The 17,050-nt window shown below is 40.2% G+C and overlaps 1 long non-coding RNA gene across 1 annotated transcript in view; it reads left to right on the plus strand.

The window, feature by feature from the left end:
* The window catches only part of LOC147361832 (uncharacterized), a 33,519-nt gene extending 16,681 nt beyond the window's left edge, over positions 1-16,838 (plus strand). The window contains exons 2-3 of the long non-coding RNA XR_015138288.1: positions 11,676-11,809; positions 16,645-16,838. This is a non-coding gene — a long non-coding RNA (uncharacterized LOC147361832). The remainder of the gene's footprint in view (positions 1-11,675; positions 11,810-16,644) is intronic.
* Positions 16,839-17,050: the final 212 nt, after the last annotated feature.

Here is a 17,050-nt window from a genome sequence, read left to right on the forward strand (position 1 = left end):
ATTAAAGGAATTGGTGGACTTCAAATAATTTTTTATCACAAAAAAAAGAATTGCCAACATCCGCTGGATCATTGAAAAAGCAGGATAAAACCAGAAAAACATCTATTTCTGCTTTATTAATTATGCCAAAGCCTTTGACTGTGTAGATCACAACAAACTGTGGAAAATTCTGAAAGAGATGGGGAATAGCAGACCACCTTACTTGCCTCCTGAGAAATCTGTATGCAGGTCAAGAAACAACCATTAGAACCAGACATGGAACAATGGACTGGTTCCAAATTGAGAAAGGATTACGTCAAAGCTGCATATTGTCACCCTGCTTATTTAACTTATATGCAGAGTACATTATATAAAATGCCAGGCTGGATGAAACACAAGCTGGAATCAAGATTGCTGGGAGAAATATCAGTAACCTCAGATACGCAGATGATATCACCTTTATGGCAGAAAGTGAAGAGAACTAAAGAGCCTCTTGATGAAAGTGAAAGAGGAGAGAGAAAAAGCTGGCTTAAAACTCAGCATTCAAGAAACTAAGATCATGGCATCTGATCCCATCACTTCATAGCAAATAGTTAGGGAAACAATGGAAACAGTGACAGATTTTATTTTCGTGGGCTCCAAAATCACCTGCAGATGGTGACTGCAATCATGAAATTAAGAGATGCTTGCTCCTTGAAAGAAAAGCTATGACCAACCTAGATAGCATATTGAAAAGCAGAGATATTACTTTGCCAACAAAGGTCTGTCTAGTCAAAGCTATGGTTTTTCCAGTAGTCATGCATGGATGTGAGAGTTGGATTATAAAGAAAGCTGAGAGCAGAAGAATTGATGCTTTTGAACTCTGGTGTTGGAGAAGACTCTTGAGAGCCCCTTGGACTGCAAGAAGATCCAACCAGTCCATCATAAAGGAAATCAGTCCTGAATATACATTGGAAGGACTGATGCTGAAGCTCAAACTCCAATCCTTTGGCCACCTGATGTGAAGAACTGACTCACTGGAAAAGACCCTGATGCTGGAAAAGATTGAAGGCAGGAGAAGGGGATGACAGAGGACGAGGTGATGGATGGCATCACCGACTCAATGGACATGAGTTTGAGCAAGCTCCGGGAGTTGGTGATGGACAGGGAAGCCTGGTGTGCTGCAGTCCGCGGAGTCGCAAAGAATCGGACACAACTGAGTGACTGAACTAACTAACTATGAACTATGAACCTCTGTGCCATCCAGAAAACTGGTGATACTCTTAAAATATGTCCCAATAATTGCCTTTGAGGTTTTCTTTCAAGTTTCTGACATCCTGCAAGTTTTGATGATGGTGCTTTCTTAATCCCAACTGAATACTGACCATGAAGGATTTCAGGTAATGATTATGACCTTATTCTAAAACTTAATGTTTACATCTGACCACAATTCATATATTGAAGCCTAATCCTTAATGTGGTGGTATTTGAAGGTGGGGACTTTGGGAGGTGAGTAGGTCTTGAGGGTGGCACCCTCATGAATAAAATTAGTGCCCTTAGAAAACAGACCTCAGCTCTCTTGCCTCTTCCACCATGTGAAGACACAGCAATAAGGAGACCATCTATGAGCCAGGAATGCGTTCTTCACCCGACACCAAATCTGCTCATGCCTTGATCGTGGACTTGGCAGCCTCCAGAACTCTGAGAAATAAGTTTCTGTTGCTTATAAGCCACACAGCCTATGGTATTTTTGTTACAGCAGATTGAGTGGACTAAGATACTGTCATATTAAAGCCCTTAGATAGTTTATGATTTAGACATTGAGGGTTTCTTTTTCCCATCATGCTGCCAGAAACAACAATCAAGGTTGAGTACACTCAAGCAATAATACATCATCCCTTCTACCTGATCAGGGTCCATTTTGAGATTACATCCATTGTAAGATACATGCCCACTTCATAAAAACTAAAAGGTGGAAAATGTATAATTTAGAATTAATGGCATTACATGTTCAAGCTGTTCCTTGTTAATGTGAGCAAAACAATTTGAGTTTTGACGTAATTCTTTATTTATTACAGTGAAACAACTGCTGATTAATGTAACCTGTTTAACATGTCTATGTGACTTTTTGTTTCATAAGAATACTGACCTTTCTGCCCTCAAAATCCATTATTTTGGAGTCCCCTACATCGTTCTTCATGCTTGGATCTAAAGAGATTATAATGTCAGCAAGGTTTGTTCTCCCAACTTCTTCCCTGGGCAGAGTGTACCTTGTAAATACCTTCTTCTCTCAGATGAGGATCCAACATTTTTTTTTAATCAAATAATAAAACATGTAATAAAGTACTATCCAATTTGAAGTTTAGGAATACCAGCTCTACAATCTATTCTCTAATGCCTTGGGACAGATGTGTGTCAGAATTCTCAATTTCTTTTAATTTTATAAAGAAAATACCATATTTGTATCATATCCTATGTAATCCAATAGGATCTAGAGCAGCACCCTGTAATCAGATGTTTTAGTACTTCTCCTCAGTGTATCCAGCTTTTTGTGACCCCATGGACTGTAGCCTGCCAGGCTCCTCTGTACATGGAATTCTCCAGGCAAGAAAAAATAGAGTGGGTTGCTATTCCCTTCTCCAGGGGCTCTTTTTGACCATGGGATTGAACCTGGGTCTCCTGCATTGCAGGCAGATTATCATCTGAGCTACCAGGGAAGCCCTAAGTACCCTTATAGAGATGATATATTTTTAGCTTTTGTGCTCAGTCACTCAGTCATACTTGACTCTTTGCAAGCCCATGGACTGTAGCCTGCCAGGCTCCTCTGTTCATGGAACTCTCCAGGCAAGAATACTGGGGAGGGCAGCCATTCCCTTCTCTAGGAGATCTTCCCTACCCAGGGATCAAACCTGGGTCTCCTGCATTGCAGGTGGATTTTCTACCATCTGAGCCATCAGGGAAGCACCAATATTTCTGCACTAAAATGTAAGAATTGCAATACCAAGAGGGATGAAAGTTATAAAATGGCCTCAATTAAATTCAAGCTTGAATCTGCCACCAGATGAGATCACATCAGATGAGTTTTGTCACCAGGCGAGTTATGCAAACCTTCTAGTTTTTCAAGCTAATGGATCTTAGAATTGCAGATATGGAGCTCTAGACATATGTTAAGCATCAAGATTCAAGTTTTTGCATAAAGTTCTAGGCATGAACTAGAAGGTGAACGACGTCTTGAAAGGAGGAAGGAAGAGGCAGGTTTACTCAGTTCCTAAGTCATCACATTTGAAGAAATGGACACCATCAGCACTTGAGGTTGGCCAGGTGGCTCTGAACATTTTTCTCATGGCATCATTTTCTTCCTCCTTAAATGTCCTCAGTTCAGCAAATGGTATCACAGACTACCCAATTGCATGCCGAAAAACTTATAGCTGTCCTTGATTTTCCTGTTTCTCCTCCTGTCATACTCTACTTCCAGAATATGCCCTTTTGGGGCATGCATGTTATAGGGCCTATAATATCAACTCTCCCCATCTCCACAGCTACTACCTTAAGCCAAGGCTCTTCATGTCATGTTTACTATACTTTGGCATCATTTTATGCTTCTATCAATGCTGAGAAGTTTAAGTGACTTGTCCAATATCTCGAATCTAAAATCCAGTGGCATTGCGGTTGATTCCCTGATTCCTCAGTGCACAGATTTGAGGAAAGGAATGAAATCACTCAATTTATATTGAGATGAATTTAAACTTCTTTTAAAGATTCAAATGTCATGGTGAGAATGTTGCTATTCTCTAGCACAATGAAAAAAATAATGGTTATTTGACTCCTATGGGCCTCAAAAAGTATAACATTTAGGAGAGCTTACTGTGTCTGTACATTGGAAAGATTATCTTCTCTGTGGAAAACCCAAGTTCAAGGCCTCCAGGTTTAATATGCTTATAGAAGATATAAATAAATTAGGAAAACCCTCTCATGAAAATAACTGGGTTTGCAAGGCTATCGTTTTCAGTAAAGAGACCAAAACTGCCTTCCCCTATGCCCTTGACCTGAAGGGAGACATGTTTTCAGTAAGAAATGTAAATGTTTTGGTTTAATATTTATAAGAATATTAACCCTTTGTGTTATAGTAAAGAAAATCCAAATTATTTATCAGGACAAAATCATTTTCCTGTAATTCAATTAAAAAACATAATATATTGCAATCAACGGGGGTAAGGAAGTCTCCTGAATAGACGAACAGGGTGAACAAGATTAAACTTATGTGCCTATTTAAGACTATCCACCTAAACAGCATTTTCTTTGGCTTATTTTCTCATTTCTTTATAATGTTGCAAGAAAGTGTAAGTTTCCTCAAAAATGACATTCACGCTCAAAAAATAGAATTTTAAATCAAAAAGTTGTTTTGAGGTTTTATTTTCAATTCTTCTTGTCAACACGTCTCCTTAATGCCGACTATATTTAGTGAAACTTCCTTTATAAGTGTGTAACGACCCTTTCGGCTGTTAATATTAACAGCTGAAGTTTGAGGTGTGATTGTAAATGACTTTTCACATGCCAAAAGTGTTTTATTTTTTTGAAGTGTCAAATACTTTTTAATTGCTGGCTCCACCCAATGGCTATAATCATCCCCAAAGCAAATTTTTAAAAAGTCATTTTAAGAAACATTATCTAAAGTAATTTTAAGTGTTTTAAAACTATAAATACTCCAATACATGCTAAGTATAGAAGATTTAAGTTGACAGAATATTTATTTAAAACATTTGAGTGTTTCTTTTTCGATTTCCTTAATTACTCTTCAGTCAGTCAGTTCAATCGCTCAGTCGTGTCCAACACTCTGTGACCCCATGGACTGCAGCACGCCAGTCTTCCCTGTCCATCACCAACTTCCGGAGCTTGCTCAAACTCATGTCCCTCTGATGGCTAAAAAAGAAGTTGATTTCCTAAAAGATATAGAAGAAAGAAATCTAAACAATCCATATATAAGTCTCGTGGCCACATAAAAAGGACTGTCCATGGTCATAATGTTACTAAAGTCATCAACCGTACCTCCAACTGGGGTTCTAGCTCAGGCTGAGGCCCCCTGTCCTGGAGAGATTCCTTTTTTGGTTGAATTTACCCAGCCAACAGCAAAATCAATGCTGAGACTGGAACAGCATAGGCTTTATTAAAAGGCCAAAGAATAGAGAAGTGAGAACCTAATTCACAAATCAACTTGTCAGCCCAATTTGGGTGGAGACACTAAATATAAAGGAGGATCAAGATAAAAAGGGGAAACACTGGAAAGAGTGAGCAGAATATTCAAGAGTATTTCAAGAACAGGTGTGTGTTTTAGACCCGGAACTGATGCATCTCTCCTTTTTCGTCCTTGTATGGACTTTTCTGGTTGTTGTCATGGCACTCATCAACTGTCATGGCACTTTGGGTATGTCGTTTAACTAATGTATCACAATGAGTGTATAATAAGACTAAGGTCTACTTTGACCTTGAGTCAAAGTACAGTAAAGCTATGGTTTTTCCAGTAATCATGTATGGATGTAAGAGTTGGACAATAAAGAAGGCTGAGGACCAAAGAATTGATTCTTTTGAACTGTGGTGTTGAAGACTCTTGAGAGTCCCTTGGACTGCAAGGAGATCCAACCAGTCAATCCTAAAGGAGATCAACCTTGAATATTCATTGGAAGGACTGATGCTGAAGCTGAAGCTCCAATACTTTGGCACCAGATGCAAAGAGCCAACTCATTGGAAAAGACCCTGCTGCTGGGAAAGATTGAGGGTAGGAAGAGAAGGGGGTGACAGAGGATGAGATGGTTGGATGGCATCACTGACCCAATGGGCATTAGTTTGAGCAAATTCCGGGAGATGGTGAAGGACAGGGAAGCCTGACTTGCTGAAGTCCTGGCATGATCACAACTAACAACAAACAACAATGTGAGGGAGAGGTATGGTTCTGGGGCAACTGCCTTGGTAACAATAACTACAGAGAGAAAAAAAACTGAACTTTAAAATTGTATTACAAATGGTGCCATCATGCATTTTCCGATGTACATCACTTCAGTGATTTTTCAGGAACTTCATTCACTAGATCTTTGTTTGACTGTTTCTCAGTCTCTCTCATTGCTACCACACACTGGAGGCAAAACTGTCTTTGTGAGAGGTGCAGTTTTTACCACACAGAACAGGGGGGTCAGCTGAGCAGGGCTTATGTCAAGCCCTAGATTACTGACTCAGAGAGAGAGGGCTGGAATTTAACCAAAAAGGGGGCTTCCCTTGTGACTCAGCTGGTAAATAATCCACCTGCAATGCCAGAGACTTGGGTTTGATCCTTGGGTTGCGAAGATCCCCTGGAGAAGGGAAAGGTTACCCACTCCAGTATTCTGGCCTAGAGAATTCCATAGACTTTATAATCCATAGGGTCATAAAGAGACAGACACGACTGAGCGACTTTCTCTTCCTCGAAAAAGACTGTCTTTTACTCGAACATCAGCAAAGGGATTGATTTAGAAGGCTCAAATCCTAAAGTTCCTCCATAGAGAGAATAATATTGACATTTCTCATTGCACATAATCCTCCCAATAGCCCTGTCTTTTAAGTTCTGCTATGGTTCCCATGCTACAGAGAGAAGATACTGAGGAGCAAACAGCCAGTCAGGTTTAGGAAAGGCTTTGACTAGGCTTTGACTAAAAGCCTCTTTGGTTGCACGTTATTCTACTGCTTATACTTCCTTTCCAAATGCTGGAGAACTGATTTATAGGCAAGTAGAGAGGGTTCAGGGCAGTGATTCTCGGTTAGTTTATGAATAAGTAATGTTTTATGTATATGTGTATATATGTGTGTGCTTAGTCGCTCAGTCATGTCCGACTCTTTGTGACCCCATGGACTGTAGCCCGCCAGGCTCCTCTGTCCATGGGGATTCTCCAGGCAAGAATACTGGAGAGGGTTGCCATGTCCTCCTCCAGGGGATTTTCCCAACCCAGGGATCAAACCCAGGTCTCCCGCATTGCAGGCAGATTCTTTACTGTCTGAGCCACCAGGAAAGCCCAAGAATACTGGAATGGGTAGCCTATCCCTTCTCCAAGGAAACTTCCTGACCCAGGAATTGAACCGGGGTCTCCTGTTGAGCTACAAAGGAAGCCCATAAACATATATGGGCCTCCCAGCTGGTGCTAGTGGTAAAGAACCTGCTTGTAGATGCAGGAGACATAAGAGATGTGGGTTCAATCCCTGGATTGGGAAGACCCCCTGGAGAAGGGCATGGCAACCCACTCCAGTATTCTTGCCTGTAGAATCCCATGTTCAGAGGTGTCTGGAAGGTTGCAGTCCACGGGGTCACAAAGAGTCGGACAGGGCTAAAATGACTTAGCACATATATATAGAGAGAGAGGAGAGACAGAGAGAAAATAATATACCATGGTAGATTATATACAATGGTAGAAATATACAATGGTAGAAAATACCAACTTTTAAGAACAAATGTTTAAAAATATAAATATAAACATTGAAAAGACAAGGATTAACACTATGATTGCTTATTTAGAGAAGAGGATTTATTTTTCTGGTAAGTTTTCATACATGAAATCCCCTCTGTATGCATTTAGAACAACCTTCATTCATTTTAAGAGAAATTAATTGCTTTCCATTTCATTTTCACTTAAAGCTGGCCAGTTTCTTTCCTAATATTACACACTCATGCTTCATTATTTAAAAAGAAAAAAAAAATGCTTTAAAGTTCATATTGAGAAAGGAATGAAAGGCTGAAGAGCTTGAACTTGATTTTCAGATTGCCCCTGGATTCAAGTCAACTATACCTCAGTTTTCTCTCCTGTAAAATGGAAGTTTTGAAGATTAAATGAGAAGGTACAAATAAAGCACTTGAGATATGAAATGAACATTAAATTATAGCTCTTACATCAATAAAATGGCTTCAGTTGTCAAAAATTCACTCTAGAAATTCACTGGAATATTGAATCAGTTCTCTAGTGAATACAGCATTGATTGCCAGTTTCCTTAACTCTTCAAATGATAAGCTTTCCTTAAAGGTGAAGGATATTCCATGGGCTTCCCTTGTGGCTCAGATGGTAAAGAATCTGCCTGCAATGTGGAAGAGCCAAGTTCAATCCGAGTCAGGAAGATCCTCTGGAGAACGGAATGGCAACCCATTCCCGTATTTTTGCCTGGAGAATCTGCATGAACAGAGGAACCTGGCAGGCTACAGTCCATGGGGTTGCAAAGAGTCGGACATGACTGAGTGACTAACACTTTCAAAGGTGAAGGATATTCCATAGGTACAAATGCCCCATGCCTTTTAATCTTAAAACTATACTCCAAGTCACTCAGGAATCACTTCATTTAGGCATTTGAAAAACTCAAATCAGCATAACACAGCCTTATAATGTTCCCTGCTGCTGCTGCTACTAAGTCACTTCAGTCGTGTCCGACTCTGTGCGACCCCATAGATGGCAGCCCACCAGGCTCCCCCGTCCCTGGGATTCTCCAGCAAGAACACTGGAGTGGGTTGCCATTTCCTTCTCCAATGCATGAAAGTGAAAAGTGAAAGTGAAGTCGTTCAGTTGTGTCCTACTCTTAGCGACCTCATGAACTACAGCCTACCAGGCTCCTCCGTCCATGGGATTTTTCAGGCAAGAGTACTGGAGTGAGTTGCCATTGCCTTCTCTGACAATGTTCCCAGTGTGACCCTCTAAAAGATTTACTGGTCAACAGACAATAGAATCATGAAAAACATTTTACTTTATCTGCATCATGAAGTCTGGCTTTCTTGAAAGTATGAAAATTAAAAGGCTTTATAGTTAAGTATTTTTCCTCCAAAATCCCTAGCTTCATGCAGGCTAGATTAAGGATGATATGGTTGAACAATTAAATGCCCAGGATTTCGAGAGTAAAGCTGTATTGCCCCAGGAGCAATCTCAAAGTAGCAGCTAGCAATTAGCCATTCAGAGCAAAGGGCTGTTTGACTATTTATAACCCCTGACCATCCACTGCCTTCAGGGGCCCATGTCTCCTTCATATTAAGGAATGAAGATATGGCAGATTCCATTCCTAGGAGCTATAGAATCTGGGTGGAGCTTGGCTTTGATACTGTTGCTCAGCTGGTCTTGTTTCCTATGCAGCAGGAACTCTGTGACTTAAGGATGGAGACTTTCACTTACAGTTAAGGTATGTGACATCTGCATGTGTCCACTGGGCCATCTGATTCACACAAACTTGAGCAAATTTGTGTTTGTTTTTAGGTAAGTCAGTGATAAAGGCAGTATTTCAGGTGCCTACCCGAATTTCAGAGACCATAGGTATGGTGGTATAACATTTACACAGTAGATATCTATAAAATCTCTATAGATTATATAGATACAAAATATCTATATAATACCTATATATTATCTTGTCTACTAGAGCAGGGACTTCTGACTCATGTAGCAATACTGAGAATATAGTCAAGTCCTCAGTAAATATCTATTAACTGATTGAGCAAAGAAATGAATAAGATAAAACCTTGAAATTAGTGACTTGGGCAGGAAAAAGGAAAAGAACACCCAGGGTATAGGTGGAAAGGAAGAAAGAATCAGGTACTTACAAGACTGGTATGACAACGCATTGTCACATGCATACATGCTCAGTCATGTCCAACTCTTTGTGACCCCATAGACTGTAGCCTGCCAGGTTCCTCTCCATGGAATTTTCCAGGCAAAAATACTGGAGTGGGTTGTCATTTCCGGCTCCAGGGAATCTTCCCCACCCAGGGATGGAACCCACATCTTTTGCCTCCCCTGCATTGGCAAGCAAATTCTTTACCACGGGCTCCATCTGGGAAGTCACTATGACAATGCATTAAGTGAAAGTCGCTCAGACGTGTCCTACTCTTTGTAACCTCTTGGACTAGTCCATGGAATTCTACAGGCCAGAATACTGGAGTGGGCAGCCACACTCTCCTCCAGGGGATCTTCCCAACCCCAGGGATCGAACCCAGGTCTGCCAGCAGTGTTTTAAAATATATTCTAATATTGTGTAAAATCGTGTCACACACCCCACCCGTGGTAAATCTAATGATATAAATGCAAACATTCTGCTGCAGTTGAAAAAAAAAATGTTTCAAGTGTCCTTTCTTTCAGCAAACTCATTGTTAAAGAGGAAGAAACCAAGCTGACATGTGCTGTGGGCTGTTCTAGAACTCTGCACAAATTGTTCTGAGAGAACCCAGGAAGTTTGGGGAAAACCGGGCCAGAAGCACAACTCTGGGCACGAGAGAGAACAAGGAGAAGCTTTCCCAGCGGAGGCCGGGATGCAGGCCATCACTGTGGTAGTGAAGACTCCCAACAGAGGAGTCCAGCCGGGGGCTGCCCAGCTGCTTCACCCTACATAGACCTGCATCAGCCTGGATGAGGGCCATCTTTGTGCCATCGTCTGTCCCCAGCTGAGGGAGGATGGGTTGGGAGGAATTCACCTGCTAGAAAAGCCTCCTTTTCTAACTCATCTTCCTGGAAAGTGAAAGTCACTCAGTCATGTCTGAATTATTGTGACCCCCATGGACTATACAGTGAATTCTCCAGGCCAGAATACTGGAGTGGGTAGCCGTTCCCTTGTCCAGGGGATCTTCCCAACCCAGGGATCAAACCCAGGTCTCCCACATTGCAGGTGGATTCTTTACCAGCTGAGCCACCATCTTCCTGGAGGGGCATCTTTATTCTAATTTGCACAGACACCATCATGCAGCTTGATTAGAGCCATACACTGTGAAAATGTGTGTGTGCTCAGTCATTTCCAACTCTTTGAAACCCCATGGATTGTAGCCAGCCAGGGATTTCCCAGGAAAGAATACTGGAGTGGGTTGCCATTTCCTCCTCCAGGGGATCTCCCCAACCCAGGGATTGAACCCGGGTCTCCCGCATCTTCTGCATTGGCAGGTGGATTCTTTACCATTTGTGCCATGATGATGAGTCTAATTGCTCACCAAGTGGGTTTCAATTCCTTCTTTTTTCCCAACTTTCTCTCCTATTGTTATAAATACAGAGATGCATTGCTGGGGTGGGGGGAGCTCGAATCTTGTCTCTATTCAGTATTCTTCCAATTTACCCTCTGCTACAGAGAAAATAATATCCCCCAAGATATCTACATATCTACATTCCCCAAAATCTGTGAATACGTGTTACATGACAAAAGGGAATTAATGGTTATAGATAAAATTAATGTTAACTGGTTGACCTTAAAATAGAGAGTATCTTGGAATATTTAGGAGAGTCTCACGTTATCACAAGATTCCTTAAAAGTGGAAGAGGGAGACAAGAGAGGAGGTCGGAGTGATGTGATATGAAGAGGACTGGATACATCTTCACTGGAGGAAGGTACCCCCAGCCGAGGGTGTTAGGCAGCCTTCTTCTAGAAGCTGGGAAAGGGTAGGCAGCAGATTGTTCCCTCAGTATCCAGGAGGAACACGGAGACTCTAATTGATCCCTTCCTGGTAGCCCAGTGAGACCCAGGTCAGACCTCTGCTTAGGAGAACTGAAAGATAATATACGTGCATTGGTTTAAGCCACTACGTTTGTGGCGATTTGTAACAGCAGCAAAAGGAAACCAACACACTTTCTCTCTGACCCCAAAGACATCCCTGTTTTGCCTCTTTTTGTTTCCAGGTTCCACATCTCTTACTGTTCCTTTGCAATTTCTTGTTAGCATCTCTCGAATATCTCTAAAATATTGTTCTTTCCCAGGTTACACAGTTACTTCTCTTTTCCTGCTCTTCAGGAATCACAAATTTGCTGAACATGGCCCAGATTCAGCCTGTAGCTATGTTTCCATTGGCCTCGCAGTGTTTTTTTCAGGAGCCAAATTGAAATGTTCTTAGGTAAGTAAGACATGTGTCCTCTAGTTTTTCATAACTCACCCTACTCCATATTGTATTTCACCCAGCCTACTTCCCCGGCTTAAACTAAGGAAAATCCTTTAAGGTTTTGAGTTGAAGCCCTCGTCTCCTAAAATATAAATAGATAATGAGATGTTGAGATGTTATATACTGGGCTTCCCAAGTGGTGCTAGTGGTAAAGAACCCACCTGCCTGCCAATGCTGGAGACATAAGAGATGTGGGTTTGATTCCTGGGTTGGGAAGATGCCCTAGAGGAGAGCATGGCAACCCTCTCCAGCATTCTTGCCTAGAGAACCCCATGGACAGAGAAGCCTGGTGAGTTGTGGTCCATAGGGTTGCAAAGAGTTGGACATAACTGAAGTGACTTAGCACACATGCAAGATGTTATATTAAAAAGAATTCTTGAGTCAAATAGGTTTAGGAAATGCCAAGATTGATAAAAGTAGGTTGTTATATGACAGAAGTTGACAGCCTTAATTATGCTAATTATCATAGATCATATAATATAGGATGTAGATGCAAATGGCATGTGGCATCTCCCCAACTTATGTCCCCATAGAACCTTAGCGAGGACAGCGTCTTATAGGTGGGGTGCTCCAAGTAAGCCGTTGAACAACATGAGTTGTTCAATACACTCTTCATTACCGCAACTATCATGCATATTTTTATGTTGCTGCTGCTGCTACTGCTAAATCACTTCAGTCGTGTCCGACTCTGTGTGATCCCATAGACGGCAGCTCACCAGGCTCCCCCGTCCCTGGGATTCTTCAGGCAAGAACACTGGAGTGGGTTGCCATTTCCTTCAATGCATGAAAGTGAAAAGTGAAATAAAGTCGCTCAGTCGTGTCCGACCCTCAGCGACCCTGTGGACCGCAGCCTTCCAGGCTCCTCCATCCATGGGATTTTCAAGGCAGGAGCACTGGAGTGGGGTGCCATCGCCTTCTCCGATCTTTATGTTAATGGCTTCCAAAAGCTATAAACATAATAAATCAGACACATACAAAGCACACACTGCATGTTACATACTGTTCTAAGTGCTTTCACACATATAAGCCAATACATGATTCTGAATGATAAGAGGCACTATTCTTATCCCAATTTTACAAGTAAAGTAACTAAGATCTAGTGAACTTATCATGTGCCCAATGTCGCATGCTAAGAAGGTTACAAAGCTGTAACCCACCTTGTTTCTGAGTCTGCACTGAACCATCTACTTCGAGCACTCACTCTGTTCTTGAACTGGAGGTGTGGGTTCCATATAAGAAAGTACTTTCTACCAGAAGTAGCTGAAAATATAACAAGTCATCTCAGATAAGATTAAATTCACTGTCTCAAAAAGAGGTTTGGAGGACTTCTTAAAAGGGAATTTTCTGGGAGGCACTAGTATTGAAGACATCTAATCTAACCATAAGATCTCTCTAAATATGAGATTCTAAAAGGATAAGAGAATCTATATTGAGTGGAAAGGCGACACGAGCAAAGGTAAGGAATGTTGTTTGAAGCAGACCAGCCTGGCTGTTATGAAAAACTTCACGAAGAATGGTTGCCAAGTAACGTTTCAAATATAAACTGGAATCAGATTGCAGGAAGCCTTGAATGTCAGCAAAAGAGGGATTTGACCTCAATCCTTTGATATAGACTGCTAAAAAGCATTGCATCAGGAAAGTGACGAAGGTTTTAAACATACACACACACACACACACGCACGCACGCACATACACACAGGTACATAGTGACAAGAAGGAAATGAATCAATTGTCTTGATCTGCTGAGTGGTGACTCGGGTCAGGCCTCTTTGGCATGCTCTATTCCTCCCCTTCCCACTAGGTGGCACCAGAACTCAAAATCAGGTCACCAGAAAAGGCTGTCCCTCTGTTCTTTTTTGTAGGATGACTTTGTATAAGGAAAATTGATGTGATGTGAACATACCAAAAAATATTTTTATAGCCAATTCTTAATTTGCCTTTTCCTTCACCCTGGGGTGTATTTCCCAATAGTTAACAATTTTCAGCTTAACTGACTGTAACATTCTAAAGAACAGCTTCTGGGGACCCTGCCAGTTTAGAGCACTAGCGTAGACCAAGTACTGCATCCTGAAGAAATAGCTAACAGCCAGCTGGAAGCTGATACAGTGGAAATTATTCCACTCTTGATGCAATAAGGGGGACCATGGAGGATTTTCAGCAAGCTGGTTGAATTACCTCCTAGAACTGAACTCTAGTTAGAGGATGGAAAGGGGGTGCAAGCCTGAGCTAACTCATTACCTAATTCTTCAGGAAAGAAATAACGTCCAGAACATTGTCCCTCCTTCCTTTCTGAATGCCTTTTCTTGGTACAAACTATTTTACACGAAAGACAGCTTCTCTTTTAGGTATTTCTTAACTTTTTCCTTTAGTGCCACAGGTCTTATTCTGTCCTTTTAAAGGACGGGAGGAAAGTAGGCTTTCACTTTGTTGGAAAGTCAGTGTGATCACAAATTGACACAGAAAGCAGTCATTTCTGGTCACAAGTAAATTTTTATGTGGTGACAAAGTACCCATAAATCAAGATTCCTGTTTTAAACATCCTAAGACCAGTTCATATGTTTCAAAAAATCAAAAGGCAAATGGCAGAGAGCCCAAATCTTCACAGGTTAAGTGGGCACATGGAATTTTCCCCTAAATCCTTCAAGCTGAAATTTGAGGAGGAAATGCAAAGTTAGTGAACGTGTTACAAAGGAGGCTTTGTTAAAGATACACAGACTCTGTCTAAATACCACAGTCTCAATTTTTCCCTGATTCTAAAGACAAAGGAAAAAAATATGTGTAACATCACTTAATTTCATTTGAAATTTTTATGCTTCTAGTTTTTCTACACCCACCTCTTCTAAAATGGGACATAGAAGAGAGTGGCTAAAATAGATGATAGACTTATGGACTTGGATAAATAATTAATGGCCTGGAGTAATTAGCTGGAAGATGTTTAATCATTAATCTGTCTGAGTCATCACAAGCATTTGCACCCACTCACAAAGTATTGCACTCATTATGCGTGTATATATTTTGTCAAGATGGAAATTAATATATGATGAGAATCAGCACTTTGAGAAATTAAAATATGAAACAAGTCTGTTTGGTCTCTTCTTTGTTCAAGATAAACGAGATTTCACTTTTCTTTATTTTACCTAATAAGAAAAAAGTTGTAGAAATTCCATCTGTGTGCATAAGCAAGAAGTCAAACTTTTTGGTGAGAGAAGCAAAATAGTTGGCTCATTTTGTCTTTGTTTCGGGACTTTTTCCAGGAGAAAATAAAAGGCCAAACCAAAAACACCTCATTATTAAAGTATCTGGTGAACAATTAGGGTTCTTTCAGAGGACTTCAGGGGAAAAAAAATGTCCTTTAACATAATGCTATTTTGCAATTTATAGCTGTGTTCTTCAATGTGGTGTTTTCCAATACAATTTTATTACAGGCTTTAAATTATACTTTCACAGGAAAGGTCTGCCTTTAAACTTTTAGGTCAGAATTGTTCAGATCTTTTCACACTGAATCAATCAGGTTTAAAGCTGGCAAAATCCTTGGCAGCCTTGTAAATCTTTCAAAAGATGTTATCCAATTACCCTTCATGGGCCACAGGATTCGACAGCGTGACTATTTCCTTCTCTATGAGGAATTAAGTGCTCATGAGAGGTTAGAAAGCAATGGAGTTGAAAAGTAAGGTTTTGCATTTTTTTTCTCCCATTTACATGGTATAGATATAGCTCCAGCTACTAATATATTGTGAGAACCGCCACAGACATTCTGATATAAACAGTGGCCCTGGTATCACTGAAGTTTTTTTTAATTTGCTTTAAATTAGCAAAAAAAAAAAAAGAATTAAAAAAAGAAAAAGCACATACTAGTATCAGAATGGTGCGCATTACAAAACCTTATTTAGGACCTGTATTCAGAATTTAGCATAAAGTTATATGCCAAATAGAAAGCACAAGAGATCACTATTTCTCTCAAGTGAATTTGTTTTTCTTGAAAAACAAATTTAGGTATACTCTATAAATACACATGGGATTGGAAAAAATAACAAAGAAGATAAATGTACTTCTTTAGTGTGGGTCTTGATCTTCTAAAAAATGTGCTTATTTTCCACTTTTAAAGAAACACATATTCATCTTTGTTAGTTTTTCCTCTAGGTTGTCAATATAGAATACTAATAAAATGCTAAGGAGACATTCAATTTATATAAAAGCTTATTTCATGCCACTTGGCTTTGAGAGGAAGAATTATCATGGGCAGAATCATTTTGAAATAATTTTTCAAGAAAAAGTGTGAATGTGCCTACAGATTTCCTTCATGAAGCCTAGAAAAGCTTTGCTTTCCTTTGTGATGTAAAAGGCTGCTTGGAGGTTATGGGATCCCAGTTGCACCTTTGACCTCAAAGCCTCTGGAGTCATTCATTTGTCATGACCTTTGACCTTTGGCAAATCACAACCCTGACTTATCTGTTTCTCTTGATTTTTACTACCTATAACAAAAGCTCTTTCCCCCTCTGGAATGCATAAGCAGAAGTCATATAAATGTTTAAAAATAGTTTGTCAGCCAACAATCTGGCCAAGAGAAGATAAGTATCATAAACAAAAACAAAAAAATCACAAAGCATGAAGGAAAATATCTAACATTTAAAGTGTCCTCTGGTGGAATAGATTGATTTCAGGGACTACAGTGTGAACAGTTGGCCACATGTTCCCTCTCTTAAAATCTTTGTTTTCTTTGATTTAAAATGTGATGTAGCAAGAGGTGGGAATTTGGTGCTGTTATAAATTGTGCTTCTGATTCTTTGCAGGCTGGTCATTAAAACTTGCAGACATCACCCCTGCAGCTGTGTGTTCATCAACACTTCCTTTTAACCACTATCTAAATTGCTTCCATGTCCAAAGAAATGCAGTTCCCCTTATCAGGATTGTGAGTGAAAGGTGAATATGTGTAAACATTTGGACTAAAACAGAATTGGAACCAACTCAAGTACAGATGAGGAACCAAGACAGTTCATTTTAAAAATGTGTGTAAAAAATAAAATAAAATAAAAAAAAAATAAAAATGTGTGTAGGAGCCCTCTGCATCGAACAGTTACTCAGTATATAAAATGTTCAGTCCCAAATATTACTTGGTCTTTTTTTTAACAGTAATTTTCTTTTTTTATTTTATATTTTATTTGATTATTTTTTATAGTAGGTCCCTGTTGGTTATCT

This window comes from Bos grunniens, chromosome 12 (genome assembly GCF_055505025.1).
Source record: "Bos grunniens cultivar Pamir isolate PY7600 chromosome 12, Bosgru_T2T1.0, whole genome shotgun sequence".
In the NCBI taxonomy this organism is placed as follows: Eukaryota; Metazoa; Chordata; class Mammalia; order Artiodactyla; family Bovidae; genus Bos; species Bos grunniens.